The sequence below is a fragment of the Rutilus rutilus genome, assembly GCF_951802725.1.
Source record: "Rutilus rutilus genome assembly, chromosome: 11".
In the NCBI taxonomy this organism is placed as follows: Eukaryota; Metazoa; Chordata; class Actinopteri; order Cypriniformes; family Leuciscidae; genus Rutilus; species Rutilus rutilus.
This window is the reverse complement of record NC_140216.1, coordinates 17,482,367-17,497,603: the sequence shown is the minus strand read 5'-3', so window position 1 is coordinate 17,497,603 and position 15,237 is coordinate 17,482,367. Positions and strand designations below refer to the sequence as shown.

General features: G+C 44.6%; 1 protein-coding gene across 1 annotated transcript in view; it reads left to right on the top strand.

Annotated features, from left to right (window-relative positions):
• hivep3a (HIVEP zinc finger 3a) overlaps window positions 1-15,237 on the top strand; it is a 64,625-nt gene that overhangs the window by 41,055 nt on the left and 8,333 nt on the right. The window lies entirely within an intron of this gene.

Sequence of the window (15,237 nt, the reverse complement as noted above, 5' to 3'; positions counted from 1 at the left end):
CGGCGCAGACCCAGACAGCTGATTTTCCACCCCAGCTTTCCTCTTCCTTTACCTTCCCCGTTACTACCCAAGCCCCAGGGGCCGACCTAAGCGTGAGACTGCCTCTGCAAACAACCCAGGAGCTTCTTCCTCCTAACTCTCTTCCCCAGGCTAGGTCATAATTTTCCCTCTTCTCTGCAACACATATGCCCATACCATCGAATGCCATTGCTTTGGAGCCGCTCCCTGTCGCCAGCAACATCAGAGCACAGATTTTGTCAGGTGCAGACATTGATTTATCTTTCCTACTCTCCCTGCTTCCCCTAATTGAATCAAGTCACCAAACTGATTGTGACGATTTTTTAGTTACCTAGAAAAATTCAGCTCATAGCCCATCCCGGATCCTTTCCTTCTCAGAATTCTGTATCGCTTTCAGTCGATACAGCGGAATCATTTGTGCTGCTTTTCCCCATAGGAGGTGAGAATTTAATTGAGAATCTTGCGATAATAGCAGAGCTTGTGTTATCATATGGAAGAACCCACTTTTACACCTATCACAAGCTGTTTTCAGCTAAATGCGTCGTTCAAGTCTCACAATGGAATTAGTGCCCCTATTGGGGCGTGCTGGACACAGACCTCCACAATAGATTCTTCTTAGACTGTCTGAACATTTCATGTGCAGTATGTAGATCGGTCGCCCATTCCACCACGGCTTGTCCCCAAGTAAATCCCTCAATTCCTCCATGTCCTGTTCCAAACCAAACAAAATCATCCAGTTACATCCCATGCACAGCAACCACCAATTTCGACTTTTCTGGTACGGATTCCAGAAGAAGACCCTCAGCTTTTCTTCCAGCAGACAGGTCTGCAATAACTTTAATACAGGGAAATGTACAAGACAGCGTTGTCGGTTTTTGCACATCTGCAGCTACTGCAGCGCCGCTCTTGCCTAATATGCCCTGTCATGAGATCTATTAATTAAAAAAAATGTAATTGCTTGTTGACTCCAGAAAATATTTTCCGTTTGTCTACTGAATTGTCTTGCCACCCTAATCCTGACTTTACTAACTATTTTCAGCCTGGTCTCGAGCATGGTTTTGAACCCAGAGTAGAAAGCCTTCCCTCACAAAATATTATTTGTGATAATCTTCAATTCGCCCTCATAGAACCTGACACAGAAGACAACCTGATCAGTAAGGAAGTTAATTCAGGCTTCATGATCAACCCATTTTAAAAAATGATTAATAATCAACCTCTCAGCCCTGCATAAATGTTCCGTTCCCAAGCATAAACTGCCTTATCCCACTTTTCCCTTCACTATCACAACATCGATCAAGCAAAAACATTAAGCTTGGGATTCCAATTGCCCAGAACAAAACAAGGGGCCCAGCCACGTCCGTTGAATTTTTGGGCATTAACTTAAACACTGTAAAATTCCAGATCTCATTGCCTAAAGAGAAAATCAACAGAATAATTCTGGTCGCATCCACCCTACTAGACAGCCCAAATTGTTCTGAACGCAAACTCCCATCTCTGCTCGGCCACCTAAACTTCACACTGTACATAATTCTGCAAGGCTGCTCTTTCATCTCACATCTTCTCTCCCTTGCGTCCTCGGTTTACGCGTTAGAAGACCAAATCTCTCTAACTAATTTGTGCCGTGACGAGCTTAATTTATGGATAGCCTTCCTTAAACAATGCAACAGTCTATCATTCTTCTACAGCAACCTGGTTTCTCTCGCTCTCCAACTTTTCACCAAAGCAGATCCCTCCATCAGCTTCAGGTGATTTTATCAAGGCTGATGGTTCGTGTCTATGTGGCCACATCAGTTTTTAGACACAAGGCAGTTCCCAGCTTTGAACTGTATCCTCTCATCGTAGCAGCCTTTCTATGGGGGAAAGAATGGTCTACAAGCAACATCGTAGTTTACTGCAACAACGAAGCAACCGTGCACTGCATCAATAAAAAACGTTCTCACTCCCAAGCAATGATGCCACTCATAAGACTCCTAATTTGGATCGCAGCCTGCAATCAATTCATTATAACTGCTAAGCATGTTCCTGGGTCCAAAGACCAAATTACTGACTCTCTCTCTCACTTTTCCTTTCAGAAATTCAGGCAGCTGGCTTCAGAAGCGGACCCCAACCCGACCCCAGTACCTCAATATTCTGAGTTAATTTTCTCATAAATCACCCTTTGAGGCCATTGCTCGACTCTTCTCTTAACTCCATATTTCAAGCCTTTTCTCATAGAACCCTCCAATCTTACCTAACAGCATAGAGATGTTTTAAAACTTTTCCACTCACATTCAACCTGCCCTTCCCAGACTTTTCTCTTCTCACTATCTATGTCAAAATCTATTTCCCACCGGTCTTCCGGCTGGGGCTTACCCATTAGATCACTGTGAGTTTTGAGCTCCTGTCGGATGCTGTGAGAGCCCTCCCGGGCAAAACGGCTAAAGTTCCATCCTCGTTTGCCAGCTGGCATAGGCTTACCCGTCTGACGCTGTGAGTATTGCGCTCCCGTCAGACGTCGTGAGAGCCCTCCATGGTCGAAAACTATTTTCTGCCCATATGCTGGCTGGAGCATTCCTATCTGATCGCCGTGAGTATTGAACTCCTGCCGGATGCTGTGAAAGCCTCCCAGTCGAGCAGCTAAGCTCCATCTCCATTCAGCTGCCGGCAGGGCTAACCCAACACCCATCGAACTCCCATCGGAAGCTGCAAGAGCCCTCCCGGTCCAGCGGCCAACCTACTCCCTGCAAACACTGCACTATCAGCCTTGTACTTTGCAATCTTTTTTTGGGTGTCTGTACCGTTTCCTGGCTGCTTTTTGCTCTATCTGGTTATTTGTAAGTGTGAACACGTTAATTTGTACCTGTTTAAAATTGAGTTTCATGTATCTCTTAACCCCCTCACACAAACACTTGTCAAGTCTGCCGTCTTTTGAGATCTAAGAGATGCTTATTAGAGTGAGTGGTTATTTTTAATAAAAGAGAGAGGTCTATATAATAAAGATAAATAAATCTGTGCTATGGATTAAAGCTATAAATCAGTCTGGTTTCAAGCCCTATGTTAACTACAAAAGAAGTCAGACAAACTTATAGAAAGAAATTGAACTGAAAGAAATGTAATTCTTCAAGGTTATGTAGTCTGTAACTTATGGCGCTTTTCCATTACCAGTACCAGCTCAACTCGACTCGACTCGCCTCGTCTTGGCTCGGCTCGGCTCGCTTTTCGCTCCGTTTTCCATTGCAGATAGTACCTCCACAATAGTACCTGGTCGTCATAGCGACGCCACAGGAAACTGCCGTGACTTAATCTTCTACGCGACACACACCCGCTACCCACACACACAGGACAATGGAGGAAATCGAGTGTATGCTGTTTTTGGATGTTTTTGTTTTTGCTGTTTTTTATTCAGGATACTCCGTCTGGCGCGTGCAATGATGACGCAGTGAATGGTGATGATTTTCTCTGACCAATCAGCAGTCTGCCGTGTTTTCACGTCACATTTTAGTATCGCCTCAGCTCGCTCAGAACCTCGCCGGAGGTGATATGAAAAAAAGTACCTGGAAGCAGGTACAGGTACAACTTTTACACAGTGGAAAACCAAACAAAGGTGAGTGGAGGTGAGCCGAGGCGAGCTGGTACTGTGTAGTGGAAAAGCGCCATTAGTCTGTCGTGACTTAGCTCAGTTTACAGACACAAGTCTTCCTAAAAACAACCACCTGTGGCGCTTCTGAAGAATTATAGCATTTTTAACACAGCATACTCTTCACAGCAGCCATGAAATTGATAATTTGGCTGTGCTGTTTCTCCATCCAAGTATGGTCTTTAGTTTAGGAGACATTTCTGTCTCTTCAGAATGAGAACACTGAAGGTGGTTAAGATGGTTTGTGCATCTTAAAATGGAAGCTCTGAGGTTTTAGTTGATGAATGAGGAGAGTGATTTTGCGTGAAAGTTTGGGAAATGGATTGAGCCAGCATTTCAGGTGAATGGTAATTATGTGGTTTCTGCACAGTTCATCCTCACATAATGTATATGTCATGAATTTTCACATCTTTATGTGTCATGATTGATCCCCTTTCTTCAGGCCATGTCTTACCTTTCAATAATAAACTGTCAATATTTCTCATACTTAGATTTAGTTATTAAATGTCAGTGCATAACTCATTCCACACCATGCTACAGACCTGAATGAGACTGAAAAATCTCATTTTAAAATCAAATAATGCATTTTCAGACATCTTGAAAAAAAAAAAAAAGTCTTTTCCCACAAATTTTGTATGCATGCAAATTGGATAATACAGACCCTTTCCAAAAAATTTGAATATCATGGAAAAGTTTATTTATTTCCATAATTCCATTCAAAACGTTAAACTTCCATAGATTATAGATTCAGGGCCCACAACTTAAACGATTTCAAGTATTTAGTTGTTTATTTGTACATAATTTGGGCTTCCAGCTCATAAAACCCACGAAAACAGGATTTCAAAAAATTAGAATATTACATGAAATCACACAGTAATTACACAGTGATACCATGGTCATTGAACTAGGTTTTGGTTCTTTTGGCAGTGTGGGCAGGTGCAAATCCTGCTGGAAAATGAAGGAAGCATGAAGTGCTCTGAAAATGTCCTGGTAGACGGCTGCGTTGAGACTGGATTTAATAAAGCACAGTGGACCAAAGTCCTCTTTTCTGATGAGAGCAAATTTTGCATCTCATTTGGAAACCAAGGTCCCAGAGTCTGGAGGAAGAATGGAGAGGCACACAATCCAAGATGCTTGAAGTCCAGTGTGAAGTTTCCACAGTCTGTGTTGGTTTGGGGAGCCATGTCATCGGCTGGTGTTGGTCCACTGTGCTGTCCACTCAACGTAGCCGTCTACCAGGACATTTTCAGAGCACTTCATGCTTCCTTCAGCAGACAAGCTTTATGGAGATGCTGATTTCATTTTCCATTTTCATATTTTTTTGCTATTTTATTAAATAGGTTTCACATGTAAATCAACAACATTTACAATTTGAACAATATTTCAAGTGTAATCTTTCTTTGTAAAAAGCATACATTTTATCATACGTATTTCAAAGTTAAAGGGATACTCCACTTTTTTCGGAAATATGCTCATTTTACAACTCCCCCAGAGTTAAACAGTTGAGTTTTACAGTTTTAGAATCCATTCAGCCGAACTCCGGGTCTGACGGTACCACTTTTAGCATAGCTTAGCATAGATCATTGATTCAGACGAGTCCAGTAGCATTTCTTTCAAAATGACCAAAGAGTTTCAATATTTTTCCTATTTAAAACTTGACTCTTCTGTAGTTAAACCGTGTACTAAGATTGACGGAAAATGAAAAGTTGCGATTTTCTAAGCCTATATGGCTAGGAACTACTCTCATTCCGGCGTAATAATCAAGGAACTGTGCGGCCGTACCATGGGTGCAGCAGGCGTAGTGATATGAAGCAGCGCCTAAAAATAGTCCCCAGCTCGGTAACTTCTTCCAACGTGACCGGGACTAAGTTTGTCTAACCTATTAGACCTATTTTCAGGCGCTGCGTCATATCACTACGCCTGCTGCACCCATGGTACGGCCGCACAGTTCCTTGATTATTACGCCGGAATGAGAGTAGTTCCTAGCCATATAGGCTTAGAAAATCGCAACTTTTCATTTTCCGTCGATCTTAGTACACGGTTTAACTACAGAAGAGTAAAGTTTTAAATAGGAAAAATATTGAAACTCTTTGGTCATTTTGAAAGAAATGCTACTGGACTCGTCTGAATCAATGATCTATGCTAAGCTATGCTAAAAGTGGTACCGTCAGACCCGGAGTTCGGCTGAATGGATTCTAAAACGGTAAAACTCATCTGTTTAACTCTGGGGGAGTTGTAAAATGAGCATATTTCCGAAAAAAGTGGAGTATCCCTTTAAGGATTCATTAGTTTGAATTGGAAAAAACACTCTTAGTTGATATTTCAGTATACCTACTTTATTTTAGACAAAACATCCCATACTATATATTTAACATATGAGCAGAAATTGGAGAACAAAAGCTTATTTGATGTGGCAGTAGTCTATTTTACTGTGATACTTTATAATCTATCCAAAACTAATCAACGAAATCTTGTCTAAACATTAATTTTTCGTCTGTAACATATCGTTTTTATAATATATTTATATAGGGCATATAAATGTTAATTTGCAGTTTAATACGTTGCTTATACAAAGACATTTTATTTTAACATATTTCAGTCGATTTTTACTCATCTCAGTATAGCAATATAGTTTAGAAAAAGCTAAACTAGTAGATGTGGTCATGTTCATGTAAAAATAGCATGTTGTAAGTGCGTGTAGTAAACAACAGATGCATCTGTGCCGTTCATTCACACATAGACACATGATGCATATTTAAACAGTCTTTTTGCGGTTTACATACACTATATTGCACTCAAGAATAAAGACCTTACTATTCACAATCCTCAGCCGTTGCTCCTCGAAATGAAACCAAAACCAGCACTTTTGAGGTACATTGTTCCAGGATAATAATTACTATTACGCTATTATTATTCCTCACAGCGTCGCAAGGTGACGTAAAGTACATGAATCTGATTAAACTTTGTGTGTTTTATCGAATTGATGTGGCCGTTGACAGATTTGCATGGATCGCCTCAGATCATTTGCGTTTCAATAGTGTGCGCTCTCCGTGGGCGTGTTCACATTAGCAGATAATGAGTTGCCATGAGAACGACTGATATCTCTCTCTTTTCATACAGATTACATAAACAGATAATATTTGTTTCTATTTTTAATTTGATCATTTAAAAGTAGACACTTAAATGATTATAAATATGTATTGCTCTTGCCTGTGTGACTAGTATTCGCTGAGTTTTGGTTAAGTTTAGAGACGTGCTCCAGAAAAAACGTTCACGGAGACGGAGAGGCACACCCTGTTTATTTTCTAAGCACAATGTTTTGTTTCAATTGCAAGTGGACGCATGAAAAAGTAGACATTTAACAATTTATTTTTTTATATTTTTTAAGTCTGTATGACCATAAATGACGGAGTATTTTAAGTCTATTTTGCTGCTATGTGAAAAAAATCCAGCAAAACGCGCCGACACGTTTGTCGACCCCAGAGGGTAAATGAAGCACAGGTGTGGCCGATCAGCACTTACTCCTGGCTGCTGATTAAATGATGAGAAGTAATTACAGGGTGATGCTGAAGTGCACTCTGGAGACTCGTCATCACTCCCCCGCTTAAGCGTCGACCTGGTCCTGGAACAACACAGGGGAGAAGACAGGGGTAGGTGGTGAGTTACACCAGACAGACCACACCAACCTGCCCACATCCTTGACAATCCATCCGTATTTCCATTTGCTGCCCCGGCCCGATGTTGCACCTTGAAGTGGAAATCTTGGAGGGCGAGGAACCAGCGAGTCACCCTGGCATTCGTATCCTTTGCCCGGGCCATGCACTGCAATGGAGCATGGTAAGTCACCAGAGTAAAGTTCTGCCCTAACAGGTAATACCACAACTTCAGAACTGCCCACTTTATGGCCAGAGCTTCTTTTTCCACTGTGGCGTACTTGGTTTCAGCTGGAGTAAGCTTCCGGCTAAGGTACACCACCGGATGTTCCTCTCCGTGCAGTATCTGGGACAGGACAGCTCCCAGCCCAGAGTCGGAAGCATCTGTCTGGAGTGTGAAGGGGCAGTTAAAATCAGGGGCATAAAGGACTGGAGAAGAAGCCAACGCTGACTTTAATGCTTGGAGGGCTGCTTCAGCATCTGATGTCCATTCTAGTCTCTCGGGCTGCCCCTTCTTGGTCAGGTCTGTCAGGGGGCAAGCTATTGCGGAGAGGTTAGGGATGAAACATCTGTAGTAACCTGCCAACCCCAGAAAGGCCTGATGAGGTCTCAACAGGATGTCCATCATATGCTGGAAGGTTGCTGGAGCCCCATGCACCCCGAAGGGTAAAACCCGGTACTGCCAGTGGCCACTAGGGGTGCTAAAGGCTGTTTTCTCCTGGGATGCAGCTGTGAGAGGGACCTGCCAGTATCCCTTTATCAGGTCCAAGGTGGAAATATATCGGGCTCTACCATGACGCTCTATGAGCTCATCTACTCGGGGCATGGGGTAGCTGTCGAAGATGGAAACTTCGTTGAGTTTCCGAAAATCATTGCAGAAACGGAGGGTTCCATCAGGCTTTGGGACCATCACAATGGGACTGGACCATGGGCTCTGTAATGCTTTGATGACCCCTCAACATCTGCTGGACTTCTTCCTCAATAGTTTGTCGACGAGCCTCTGGGACCCTGTAGGGGCACTGCCGGACAATAGTTCCAGGGGGATTGCGAATCTCATGCTAAATTAAGTTGGTCTGCCCTGGTAATTCTGAAAACACATCTCGGAACTGTCTGACCAGGGATTCAAGTTCTATCCTCTAGAGTGCCTGACAATTGTGGGCCCAAATCAACCACTGGTCCTTCAGCTTGCGAAAAAGCGGCCAGATGTTCTCGAGGTGCTGTCCATTTCTTCAGCAGGTTGATATGGTAAATTTGTTCTGCTCTCCTCCTTCCCGGCTGGCGGACTCTATACGTCACTGGCCCAACCCGCTCAATTATGGTGTAGGGTCCCTGCCAGGACGCCAGGAATTTAGAAGTGGCACACGGAACCAGGACGAGGACCCGATCTCCTGGCTGGAATTCCCGAGCTTGAGCGGGTCGGTTATAGAGGCGTTGCTGTGCACGCTGGGCCAAGGCTAGATGTTCTCGCACTAATGGCATGACTCGGTCAGTCTTCTGTCTCATATCTCATACGTGCTCTATCATTGTTCGATGTGGGGAGGGCTGACGTTCCCATGCATCCCGGGCTACGTCGAGGAGACCTTGCGGTTACCGCCCAAACTACAACTCAAAGGGGGTAAACCCTGTGGAGGCTTGAGGGACTTCACGGATACAAAAAGCACATACGGGATCATGAGATCCCAGTCACGTCCGTCCTCAGCTACCACCCGCCGTAACATCTGCTTTAGAGTCTGATTGAAATGCTCAACTAGTCCATCCATTTGGGGGTGGTAGACTGAAGTACGGAGCTGTTTGACTCGTAGTAACTGGCATAGGTCTTTCATGAGCTTGGAAATGAACGGAGTGCCCTGGTCAGTCAGGATCTCGGCCAGAATGCCCACCCGGCTGAACAGAAGAAACAGTTCCTTGGCAATGTTTTTCTATGTAGCCTTCCGAAGGGGTACAGCTTCGGGGTATCGGGTTGCATAATCCACGATGATGAGTATGTGCTCGTGGCCCCATACAGACTTCGGCAGCGGTCCCACCAGGTCCATCCCGATACGCTCAAAGGGCACCTTGATAATTGGCAATGGGATAAGTGGGCTGGGGGGAGGTTGTAGTGGTGATGTTCTTTGACAAGTTGGGCAGCTTTGGCTGAACCGCTTCACCTCAGCGTCCAGGCCAGGCCAGGCCAATGGAACCGATCTCGAACACACTGAATTGTGTTCTTCACCCCTAGGTGCCCTGCTACCGGGTGTGAGTGGGCTAGCTCCAACATAATTTCAGTCTTGGACTTCAGCACTACCAACATGTGTTTCTCCTCCCACCGCCATTGGGCGACACAGTAAAGCAGGCAATTTTTCACTATGAAGTGCGGGTAGGGGTGGGGGGCTGGATGTTGGGCTTCTCCCTCCACCTCCCTAACCTGTGACCAACAATTCCGTAGCCTATCATCTCTCTCGCTGTTCGCATCCAAACAAGCCCCCTTCAGTGATCTGTTGGAAGAAATCAGTATACAGGTTAGGGGGCGAATTTTGTGACTCACCTTTTCTCTCGCTGTCGGTGGCCTGCAGGACTGGTTGGCTAGCAGTCCGACAGTGGGTCCTTTGTTTTCGGTGACTCCTGTTCCAACTACCAGGTTGTTTGTTGGTTGCTAGCAGGTGGTCAAACCCCGGCCAATCCCTTCCAAGCAGTACAGGGACCGGGAGGTCCTTTACCACTCCTTCCTCCACCGGCCAGGACTTCGATCCAGCAGAGATGGTGACCGTTTGGGCAGGCACATAACAGGTGTCTCCGTGTACGCAGGTGATGGGGATAGACGATTTACTGCCTGGCCGGGCCTTGATGATTTGAGGTTGTACCAGGCTCACTGAGTTGCCTGAATCCAGAATCACATTCACAATCTTCCCTCCGACCCGCACTTGCTGTGCAGGCGCCTCCAGCGGTAGAGCTTGGTGGACAATACAACCTGCTAGCCATACTTTGGCATTGGGTGGGTGTGGGTCAGTTGGCATAGGTTCATCCCATGGTGTGGACGCTGCCGGCCTGTTTCCTGGTCTTGAGATGCCCTCTGGTGATCGCCATTCTGGGGGTACCCTCCGGGGAAACGTGGCTTTGCTCTCTCCGGCGTCCCGAGCTTGGGGTGCCTCCATCAGCTCCACCGCCTCTACGAGTTCTGCAAGGGTTGCGGGATTCCTCATACTAACTGCTTTCCAATGAACTCAAGGTAATGTGGTCCACCACCACCCTTTCAGCTACCTGGCCAGCCGTGGGATTCCCAGAGAGAAGCCAAAGTTGAGCTAATTGTGACAGCTGGGCGGCTTGAACTCCTGCAGGTAGTTGCAGGTCATACACCTATTCATGGAAGCGTTGTGCAGCACACACCGGGGAAAGCCCCACTCGTGCCAGGATTTCCTGTTTTAAATCCACATACAACTCATTTGAGGGGGCCTGGGGTGAATAGTAGGCTCGTAAATAAGCCTCAACATCATCATGCTCTGTTAATTTTGTGAGCAGCTGCTGGGCCTGGACACGGGGTTCTGGAAGGGGTATACGGCCTGCAGTTCCCAGCCTTAATTGCCCAAGCGCAAGCTCCATACATTTTTGTCTGCCGGAGAGTTGTTCTACGAACTGCTGTTGGCGAATGCTGACATCGGTAAGCCGGTGGATAATTTCCTCCATTATGAGAGAAAGTGTGGTTTCTGCAATAAGGTAAACAGAGGTGTCATCAGCATAAAAAGTATGAGCTCATTCAGCAAAAATCTGTATTCCCGTATTCTCCACCACTTTGGCTGTCATGAATGCGAGAGGAAGCAAGATGCAGGTAAAAGATGTTTATTATAAATAAACAGTGATGATCAGATCCAAACAACACAACACACAGGGCAGGAAAGTAATGCAGGGACCTTGATGGGCTACCAGGCTGATGGTGGATGACAGGTGAATGAGTAATCCGTTAATCCAGAAGAACGATGATGACGACAGGAAACGAAGACACGAAGAGACTAATCCAACAGGAACGATGATCACGAAGGACGCCAAACAGGACAGGAACCAACCCCGGTAAACACCACAACGATCTGACAACACAAGACACCAGTCACTGAGAATATATAGGTGAGTAGAGTGGAATCAGCTGGCGCTGATGATCAGCGGTAATCGGAGGACACACCCACACTAATCACACACACTACACACAATCATATGAGACAAGGAAGAGGCAACGAAGACATTGCATTTCTCATTGCAACCTCGAACCTTCAACAACTAGAGATCGAAGGTAGCGTTCGTTTTGACGCTGTAACAGTGGCGGGCTGAATGAGGACACAGACCGAACTGACTTGCAGTGCACACGTCCCTGGAGGATTTTTATTGAACATGAAGTAATATCTTAATGTGGGAATTACTGTGCTCAAAGGTTGATTAAGTGATGAAGGTGCAGAAAAGGTCTGTGGCTTTCCAGTGTTAGAAGGCCAGTGCTGATCAGTTAATCCTCACTTGAATCTGGAGAAGCACAGACAAAGAGAACACTATTAGCATTTCCTGCAGTGTAGAACTAGCTCACCCTTTCATTGGCTGCGTTTACACTTGGCATTAACATGCAACCTGTATCCGGATGTTGTCCACATACGCTTTGAAAAGACAAGTGTAAACGTGCTTCTGATCGGAATGTTATTTGATCAGCGTGTCCAGGTTCAGAGGTAGTTGAGGATGCATTGTGATTGGATTTCAGTGTAATGTAAACGCAATCCAGCCATCGTGTCTGCATTCACTGGTGGACGTCACACAAAACCCCGCCCAATGTCTTTATTCCCCCTCCTCTTTCCAGAACTGAGAGCTGTGTGGTTTTGCAATACAGTCGAGTGCGAAGTACATCGCAAATATACTGAAATGTTTGCCTTCGCAGTTCGCACCCAAAAGTTGCAGAACCATAGCCTGGCAAGCCAGACCTACATCAAGATGTTAGGTCTGGCAACTCACCATAGACACGGCTCTATCCGAGGGGCGGGATAAACGGCTGTCTTTCAAATTCCCTCTGCACGCAATAGGACAACGCTTCAACCAACCAGAGCGTTTTCCCAACAGCGGAGCTAACGTTAGTTGATAGATTCAAATTTTGCCATATCTGGCCGGCAAAAGTACGAACACATCTTCCTTTTTTTAAGGATGACTTAAGTACCGTTCTTTGCTCTTTTCTCAAAGAAAAACTTAACTCCAAGTCCTCCAGAGTCGCGGCCAAAGCCGATTCGAAAGACTGTTCTCCAGCAGCCGTCATTCTGTTTTCAAGTAGCAGGGAACCGTCGCAACTCTGTCGTCATTACGTTAAGCCCGCCCCGCCTACTCTATACACGACTTGATTGGCCTGGCCCAATTTAGGTTTTTGCAGCTCGAAAGTCAATGGAGAGTTGCTAGACTACCCTGGCTGCAAAATACATTTTGCTGCCGCTAGGGTGCGTCTAGATTTCTAGGCTAGCAGAACCATTCATTTTCTGTAAAGAACGCGCATTTTTCCCACCACAGCTGGCAATGTTCTCAGACCCATACGTTTCTCTGTACCGTTTCCATTATGGCATCTATCCACAATTTTAGTACTTGCAGCCTCATCATCCTCCTCATTTTGCAAGATTTGTAAAATGTCCCCTGACTGAAAACTGTTTTTAAAAGAAAACCCACCACTTCAGGTCGACACCGGAGCCATCCTTTTTTTTTTCTTTTTTTTTTGTTGGGAATGCGAGATCCGATCTGTTATCCAGATACAGAAGCCACTTGATGTGGACAGGTGTAAACCGTGTCCTGATTGGCTTGTGATCCGATCTGCTTGATCGGATCGCGATGATCGCATGTTAATGCCAAGTGTAAACGCAGCCATTCTCTTGCTCTGCTTATATTCTCTCTTCTTAATGAAGAACAGGTGTGGCCGATCAGCACTTGCTCCTGGCTGCTGATTGAATCTGTCGCGGATGTTAGATCCACTGTCTTACTCATGTCGTGTGTGTGTGTGTGTGTGTTGTTCGTACTGATTGTTTCGCGTGGGCGTTACTGCTGATTACTTATTCCCTCATCAGTGCCAGCTGCATCCCATCTAGCCAGCCTATTTAATGCCTTGTCTTTCGTCTTGTGTTTGTCAGATTGTTGTTGGAGCTTCTCCGTGTCTTTACCTGTTCCTGTTCTCCTCGTGTGTTCTCTCGTCTGCTTTTGAGTTCATCGTGTTGTGCTGGATTCCTGTTTCCAGTCCCGTTGTGGATTCTACACTCTGATCAGCATTCATCACTTCTGGGTTGCCCATCGAAGTCCCTGCGTCACCACTCTCCTGCTGTCTGCGGCGTTTGGACTTACAGTTGTTTATTCCCAATAAAGAGATATTTTACTTGCATCTTGCATCCGCGTATACTTTACGTAACAGAATGATGAGAAGTAATTACAGGGCGACGCTGAAGTGCACTCTGGAGACTCGTCACAGGGTCTAGACGAAGTCCGAACACAAGTGGTCACAGAAGATTTAAAAATGCATTTTAAGACCAGGTGTAAACGGTAATGCGTCTTGACTGACCACTTGTGGATTATTGAAAATGCATCTTAATACCAAGTGTAAATGTTTTAACCACCACGCAAAGCACCTTAGCAACTATGTAGCAACATGCTAAAAAACGCTCAGAAATGCTTTTTTTTTTTGCATGCACAAGCATCACTCATATTTTCTACAGAACAGATTAAATCTAATTATTATATAATGCACTGCCTTTTGGACACACTTTAATAAAAAATTTTGGAATTCCGGTATGTTTAGAATGACATTGGTTATTTATTGGATCATATTAATTCCATCTTTACTTTGTGGTGAACAGTAGTCTGTTACTGTGAATATATCGCATCACAACCTAAATAGCTGCACAGCCTCAATCTAAAAAACTAAATAGCCCAAAATTGAACTCTATTATGGCTGTTATTTTTAAGAAAGCTGGCAACACAATTCTTGATTTGTACTCATGGTATTGGTTATGAGCTGCTGGTTGGGTCCAGGGTTCCCCCCTTTCAGCTGTTTGCATTGGCACAGAAGCCCGGGCTCTGGGCACAGAGCGGCATTGCAAGATCCCCATGTTTGAGCCGGGGTGGTGGTGATGGGGGTCGAAGGGAGGGGGGGCCCTAGAACTTGACATTATAAATGGTGCTCTGTTTGAGGTCAAGTGGAGGCCCCATTTTGGGACTTTCTGGACACAAACAGGGTGGATAACCAGCCAGACTACCCATGTGTGTGTGTCTGTGGGTAGGCGGAAGGGGTGTGTTTGGATATATATGCATGTGTGGTGTCTGAAAGAGGGTCTGTGCCAAGCATACCAAGTTGTTTTAGAGCACCTTTAAAAGCATACCATGCAGGTGCTATAGATTGGAGACCAGATCTCCCACACAGACCTGTGAGATCAATGTAAAGGCCTCTTTATGCACATATTCTAGCCCAGAGGCTTTGCTTTGCTTTGCTGGTATTTTAATTAACCTAAAGGTGATGTTGAGAACTTGCAGTGTCAATGTCAACCTACATGTGCTGCTTTTCTGTTCCATTCTGTTTGTTTAACTTATTAAACATTGAAAAAATAGTGCTGATATGATTCACCTTTTTGCTGCACGCATTTCATCCAGTTAAGGGGTTTGTTCAGGCAAAGTCTTTATTTAATCACCCTCATGTTTGTCCAAACCCAAATGAGATTCCCTTGTAAAAAAAGAAGTGTACTTAATATGTTCAACTGTAGTCTACGTCAAATTTTGCAAAAGTTAATTTAAAAAAAATATATATAGATTAATATATAATATCATTAATTAAGTGCACTTTCATGACTGTTTCTTAACACACTAAATGCTTAAGTGTACTTTTTAATAATCAGTTTAATTACAATACAATCAGCAGAAACTTTTAACCATATTTCAAAGACAATAGAATTAGTTATGAACTTGTATTTAAACATGTACTGAAGTCCT